A 7233-nucleotide genomic window follows, 5' to 3' on the forward strand; every position below is an offset into this window, starting at 1 on the left:
TCTGGCTCACAATTCTCTCCAGGGCCGTTTTTCCCTTGTCCACTACCAAGTCCATCACCTTGCAGAAGAGGTGAACGGAAAGCTGCTGCACATGACTGCTATCCTGGAGGAAAGAAGGAGGAAAAGACCTCAGAAGCAACTTGTACAGCCCACCTGGGCGAAGGCCCAAACATCAGGAAGGCACAAAGTTTCGGGGCAGCAGCCAGTGCTCATGGCTGGGGGCACAGAGCCTTACATTTTCCAGTAGTGACAGGAGTGGCACAGCCAGCTTTGTAGCAGCAGTGCTAGATATCATGAGGTGTTTTTCCTGGAAGATATTTATGAAGACAGAGAGGGACATGCCAATCACCTCTCTCTGTGCATCACCCAGCAGCTCCAGGAGGCTTCGAGACAGGCTGCGTATACGTTTGGCCTGTGTAGAAGACAAGGCTGTGCTGTGAAGCCAAGAACGGCTACAGTGCCACCACTGCCGTGCTGGCACTGCAACCCCACCCTGCTGCCACAGGGCCCAGAGGCCAAAGGCCTGTCGTGATGAACTCAGGGAGGTGAGGCAGGAGAGCTGGGAGCATCTGCTGCAGCTCCTGAAGCCCAGGCAGCCCGAGGGGCAGCTTTCCCCAGCACAGCTTCAGCCGCTGCCCCCTTCTCACCATCGAGGGATCCTTGCTGAGCACCACAAGGCATCTGAGTGCCAGGCGACGTCTCTCCCTGTACTTGCTCTGCAGGTTCCTTGACATGATCTCCAGGATGCTGTCAGCACATTGAGTGAAATCCAAGCAGTCCAGGACCTGAAAGGCACAGGGCAGTGACAGCGGACCCGGCCGGCAGGAGCGCGCAACCACACAGGGCTGGGCTGAGAGATCAGCACAGGGCACGGGCAGTGTCCCAGGCAGCTGTGGTGACGAGAGGACAGAGAGCTGGGAGGGAGCTCTGGCCAAGAGGCTCACCTCCACAGTGAATGCCAGGAAAGGCAGATCCCAGCGTGGCTCCTGTGTGCTGAGCAGCTGGAGTAGGTGGAGTGCGACATGGGTACACAAGGGCATCAAGCCACGACGCATCAACCTAGCAGGGGGAAAAAGGGAGTAAGACCCTGAGGTGGGGGGAGGGTGCAATAATCTCCCAAGAGTGACTCACAGAGATGCAGTCTTTCCCCAGCATCCCTGGAGGTGATGTGGGCACTTTGGGAGGCTGCCCCTTGTGGGCACCTCCTCTCCCAGCCTTTTGCAGTCTGCTTGGCCGTCCCTCGGTGACAAGGCTCTCTGGCCCATGACCACAGGGACTGTGTGGGGCACGCCAGGCACACAGTGCAAATGTCGGGGGCAGAGGGGAAACAGGGGGTCTCACCTGGCCAGCAGACCCATGGCATAGTGCTGGGTGCCAGCAGAGAGCAGCGTGTCCCAGCCACGCTTGCGCTCCATGGCCATCACCTCAGGGTCATACTGCAGACAGAAGAGCAGAGCCTTCATGGTCTGCACTGCAAACCTGTGTGCAGAGCAAAGCCCAGGTCACACTGGGAGCATTGGCGCTGGCCACAAGGGCATGGGAAGGACAGGAGGACCAGGACCTGTTGGGCTTGCTGGGAAGGTGGTGATCCTCCCGGCACGCTCTCCAGAAGTTATCAACTGCCTCTGGCATCTGCTGTGTGGTGATGATGACATGGAAGAGCAGAGCCGTAACCAGAGCGTTGGAAGAATGCATCATGGCCTCATGGCACTGAGGCACCCGGATAATCACCCAGAGCACCAGAGTTGCCTGCAAAAGAAGCAGCCCCAGACAGCGCTCAGTGCCGAGGTGTCCATGGGGCAGGGCCCGAGGGGAGAGGCAGGGGGAGCAGTGGGCCTGGTGCTGCCTGAGCCTGTCCCTAGCCCAGCGCCTGAGGCACAGAGAGGATGGATGGAGATCTGCTGGAGAGGCTACTGGCGAGGAAACCAAGGCCAGTTCCAGAAACTCACAGCCAGGGCAAAAACGTCCTTGTTGTCCCCATCAGAGGTGCACATGCTGTGCAGGGGCCAGGCCTCCATCACACACAGCAGAGTTGGCAGCACCTTCTCCACTGTTGATCCCGATGAGCCTATGGCTCTCCACATCCTTGCAGCAGCTCTGTGGGATCAGAGCTCTGTGTCAGGGGTGTCTCAGTCACAGTCCAGTGCCCTGTGCAGCTGTAGGGCCCAGGTGACAGAGCCCCGGTGCCCTGAGGGCCAGGCAGGGAGCGTGGCAGCAGTCTCAGGAGACAGAGGGGCCTGAGGGTCCTGGGCCTGTCTGCCTGTCTGGCAGAGCCCATTGGACAGGCTGTACAGGGCGGTGGGCCCTAAAGGCTGGTGGGCCCTAAAGGCTGTTGAGCCCTGAGCTCTCAAGGCACGTGGGCCTCGTACCTGTCACACGTTGGGGCACAGCGCAGGAGGGTCAGCACCACGTCAGCAGGGTGTTCTCCAGCCAGCCTCAGAATGTCAGTGCGCAGACTGACACCCACAGTGGCACAGGACACGAGACTCTGGTGAATGCTTTTCACCATGGCTGGCACCTGGAAGAGGCGTGACGAGGACTTGGAGTGCTGTCCAAGGGACCAGCTTCCCCCAAGAAGTGCTTCCCTTCCTGTGGAGGGAGCAGAAAACATTCATAAAGAAGAAAGTCTCCCTGCATCCTCAGAACAAACTCCTTGGAAAACCATAGCTTAAAGATAAGAAATGGCTTGTGAAATGATGAATACAAAAAGGAATCCAGTTCCCGCCCTTGGTAGATCCTTCGATCTCCAGTATTAGTGGCTCATTCTCTTTTAGTATCCGCAGGCCAGCTTTGAATGTAAAATCCCTCAGGGATTGGTTAGAATGTAGAATTCCCTTGATAATTGGTGCAAACTGTAAAACTCCCAAAAGCTATAAAAACCCCTGTAAAACAATAACCGTTGGTATATGCTAGATTGGATGCCTTCATAGAATAAACTATGGATTTGTGGCTTTCTACATATCCTGGTTTATTTACCCCGCTGGTCTAAGAGCTCACCGCGAGCCAAATTTCTATCTGGGCAAGGCTCGGGAACGTGCTCTGTCGCTGAGGGCTGCAGAAGCGGTCTCAGAGATCCCAAAGGGAGCCCAAAAACCCAGCCAGCGACACCTTCCCACCACACTCTTCTGGCCTCAAAGACCAAGGAGGCACAGTGGCCGTTCCTTGAGGGGATGCACGATCACATGATCCTGGGAGGGCACCAGCCCTGGCCCCAGACTGCTAACCTGCAGCTCAGATGAAACAACACTCTTCTCAACAAAATCGGTGGTGGGAGCATGAATGACAGCGGGAGTGGTGTCAGTATTTGTGATGCCCTGAGTCTCTCCGGTGTCAGCGTTTGTCATGGCCACGTCCTCCGTCACTGCCATGTCAGCCTTTGCCCTGTCATCATTCACTGCTGTGTTGAAGTGGTCTGAGCACTCAGCCAAATCTGGGCTGACATCGGGCTCTGCCTGGAGCTCGCTCAGCCTGGAGTCAGGCTCGGCTGTGCTCTCTGTTGCTGTGCTGCTGGTCTTTCTACGGCGAAGGGGCACAAACTCGCGGAACATCTGCAGGAGAACAAAGGACAGGGAAGAGAGGCAAGTTCCATGGCATGCTCCAAGCGCTGTGCTGGGCTGAGCAGTGACAGCAGGCCCAGCCCAGGTGGGGATGGCTGCAGGTACCTTCAGTGTTCTGCGGAAGCGGCCACGGGTGGGTTTCTGCTCTTGTGTCGGCTCCATGGCTGCAGCACCTGGCAAAGAGCGAGCGCAGCCAGAGCTGAGGGGCTGCGGGAGAGGCCGGAGAACACAGCCCAGCCCTGCATTCCCCAGGCAGGGACAGCCCCGGGATGCCCCAGGGGATGCCAGCACGGCCGCTGCAGGGTGTCTGCCCGGCCCCTCTTCTGTCCTGTCCCTGGGCATGTCCACAGTGGGTGGGCTGGACTGAGACGAGATGAGACGGGATGGGATGGGACGGACGGGATGGGACGGGACGGGACGGGGCCAAGCTGGATGCATGCACCAGCCCTGAGACCCAGGTGTGCCACTCACCATCCTGCATTGGCTGGAACGGCTCTGACTCTTCGGGCTCTTGAGGAGCTGGGGCAACTCTAGAGCCTCTCCTTTTTATTGCCCTGAACACTTTGAACAGATTGAGAAATCTGCCCGCCATGCCGGAGTCTGGCCTCGAGGGCACCTTCTAGAGAGATGCTTTGGGAAAGTTACAAGGCAACAAGTTGTGCAGCTGTGCCTTAAAGGCACCTGCGACAGAGAAGCCTCAGGAAGGCTGCAGGACAGCAAGTCCTGCACTTGAGGCCTCCTGCCACAAGGGCAGCAGACTCCTCGTAAATGATTCAGATCACCACACCCCAAGGTCTGGCTACTAGTGCACCAGCCACAGGGATCAGAGATACCTCAGGAAAGCTCCAAGTCACCAAGTCCTGCAGTCTTTCCACGAGGTCACCTGCAGGAATAACGCCTCGGAAAAGCTCGGGGTCAGGCACGAACGAGTGTGCTGTGCGGGGGCTCCTCACAGCACCGCTCTGGCGCCTCCTGTCCCGTCGCGTGCTCCGAGCACTCTGGTGTGCCCGTGTCACCACCAGCCCCCATGTCACCACATGTCACAAAGGGTCCTTAGACACGGTTCCATGCCACGGTGACCAGGCTGCACTGCATCACAAAGGGCCCTTGCACACACTGACACCTGCCCTGGGGACACCCTGAGCCCACCCAAAGTGGCCCAGGTTGGAAGGAATCCCTTGGCCCAAATATCTAAGAGAGCCCGACAGGAATGTTAGGAATGGCTCAAATCCTATCCAACGCTGCTCTGCGGGCTCCGGGCATTTAAGAGCCCTCAATTCAGGAAAGCCTTCCTTCCCCAAATTCACTGGCATGGCCAGAGAGTGTGACAGATTTGGACGTTTGCTTCCCATCTCAAAGCAGCAACTCATTTGCCTTCATTTGTCATCCATTGGAGAGTCACTTTACAAAAGAACACTACACAGAGGCGAATAAAGGCCATTCTTTGCTTTGCAAATGGTTTTCAATGAAGAGATGATAATATCCTAATTCTAGGAAGGAATAAAAGCTCACAAGGAGTGGAAGTGCACTCAGTGTTAGCAAATTAGCCCAAACAAATGAGAAGATTGCAAAATGGCTAATCCTCCTCCTGGTACAGATAGCTAAGTGGCTCTTTGTCCTGGGGTACAATGCAAAAATGTGTATTCTATCACCATCTGTTAAAATGTGGGAGGGGTGGTGATCCTTATCTCTGTGGGAGATATCCTCTGCTGATGTGCCATCTGATAAGATGGGGGGATGATCATCGTTATCTATTCACAACCCATCCTTCCTCCAGAAGATATATTCCGTTAATGGGCCATTAAGTCCTATTGTGTGACTGATAAGATTACATCACCCCATTGGGAGATGCCCCAGCTGGGGCAGGAGCCAAGCCTTTCCTACCTAGATAAAATACTGGGGTTTGGGACCCGAGGGCAGACCTTTCAACTGGATCCCAGAGGAAAGTCGGACCTTTTTCCACATCATTGCTGGATCTTCGGAGGAAAACTGCACCTTCTACAGGAGCACCGCTTCAACAGAACCACATCTGTCATCCAGGAGGACTGCAGCCACCATTTATATGGACTGCTACCAACACCCTGACTGACAGGGTGTCAGGTTGTATTTCTGACTGTGTTGGTGGTTGTTTCTTTTATATTATTGCATGTATTTTATTTTTTTCTCTTTTCTCCTATTAAATTGTATTACTGACTTGGAGTCTCGCACTGGTTTTACTTTCAAACCAACACACTCTTAAAGTACAGCTCTCCCCTCCTCTTCCCTGCAGGAAGATCAGGACCCCTAACAAAAAATCACAGCTAGTGCTTTGGCCCTCCTCCAGAACCAAAGCTGTGCCAAAGCACAGATGCTGCCTTCAAGCTGACTCCAATTCCAGCCTAGACCTCTCACCTTCCACACAGCTCCTTCTCCAAGACGCCCACCAACACCAACCCCCCTAATCAGCCACACACAAGCCCCCAACAGCCCGCCGGGATCCCCAGCTAACCCCATCCCTCCGCAGAGCTTTCCCAGCCTCCAGCAGACCCCTGGTTCCCTGCACGTGCCATGGGATGGCACTCGGGAGGATCTGCTCCAAGGCCTTTCCCAGTAGCCAGCTCAGGCTGCCAGGCCTATGGTTCCTGGATCATCCTTCCCACCAACTCTCCCTGTGCACGGCTGCTCCATTTGCACATTGGTGCTCAGCTCAGAGTTCTGCACTTGAGCAGCACTGCTGAGAAAGGATGGAGAGCGGCCTGGCAAGCTCTTTCTCCAGCTCCCTCTTGACTCTTGGGGGAGGTAGAACATTCCACAGGAAAGCACCTGGTGCCACAAGGAGTGGGTGACATCAGACAGCTGTGAGGGGAAGCCTCAGGACTGCTGTATTCTGAGGGAACACCGTTGGCCTTGACCTGTATGCACCTGCGGAAGCTTAAATCCTCAGCTCCCAGGACCTCTCTTGGCCAGCACCCTGATGTGCACGCAGGACTGCTGCGAGGCACTGCTGGGACCCAGCGGGACAGGAGCTGCTGTCTCGTGTCCACCCAGCACCCCCGACAGAGCCAGGGTCACCCCAAAAGCAGACAAACGATCTGGTGTCGGCAGAGAGGAGCAAGGAGCACTGGGCTGCCTCCTCTCAGGGTATCTCAGCTGGCCCTGGGCCACAACACGCCCCCGTTTTAAGTCCTGCCTATGCCCAGCTGCCAGAAATGCCGACCTTCTTCTCTCCAAGGCGCACAGGAAGAGCCAATGAGCAGGATGCCTTGGGAGGCAAACCTTCCCGGCCTTTGCTGAGGCCAGGGACACACCAAGATCAGCCAAGACTCTGCAGATTGCCTGGCCCGCACAGCCCAGCTCTTTGCTGGCCCTGGCCCGCAGCAGCTTCCACCAAGCGAGAGGCAATTGCATATTGCCAAGAGCCGAAACACAGCAGGCAGGTGAGATGTGAACAGTGTGTGCATCAAGGACTTTTAATTCACAGCTCTCAAAGAGAGCTTTGGGGCTCGCAGCTGGACAGAGATGCTCCTGCTCACACCTCTGGCCAAAAGGGGGTAACACAGCGTGCTGCAGGTGCTTGGGTTGGTCTCCACAGCTCCAGGCAGATGCCAAACCTGCTCTTCACAGCCTTCTCCCTTCCCCTGCCCCTGTGCCCAGGGCAGCGGGCCTCAAGGACTCAAAGGACCACAGGGAGCCAAAG

At 56.2% G+C, this 7233-nt stretch overlaps 1 long non-coding RNA gene across 1 annotated transcript; it reads right to left on the reverse strand.

Moving 5' to 3' along the window:
• Nucleotides 1-282: 282 nt before the first annotated feature.
• Nucleotides 283-1064, reverse strand: LOC148217483 (uncharacterized). The gene is made up of 3 exons (XR_015801048.1): nucleotides 945-1064; nucleotides 648-785; nucleotides 283-412 (listed from the first exon to the last, which is right to left on the reverse strand). It is a non-coding gene; the product is annotated as an uncharacterized LOC148217483 (long non-coding RNA).
• Between the last annotated feature and the right edge of the window lie 6169 nt (nucleotides 1065-7233).

Source organism: Sturnus vulgaris, unplaced genomic scaffold (assembly GCF_052056855.1).
Source record: "Sturnus vulgaris isolate bStuVul1 unplaced genomic scaffold, bStuVul1.hap1 Scaffold_817, whole genome shotgun sequence".
NCBI lineage: Eukaryota > Metazoa > Chordata > Aves > Passeriformes > Sturnidae > Sturnus > Sturnus vulgaris.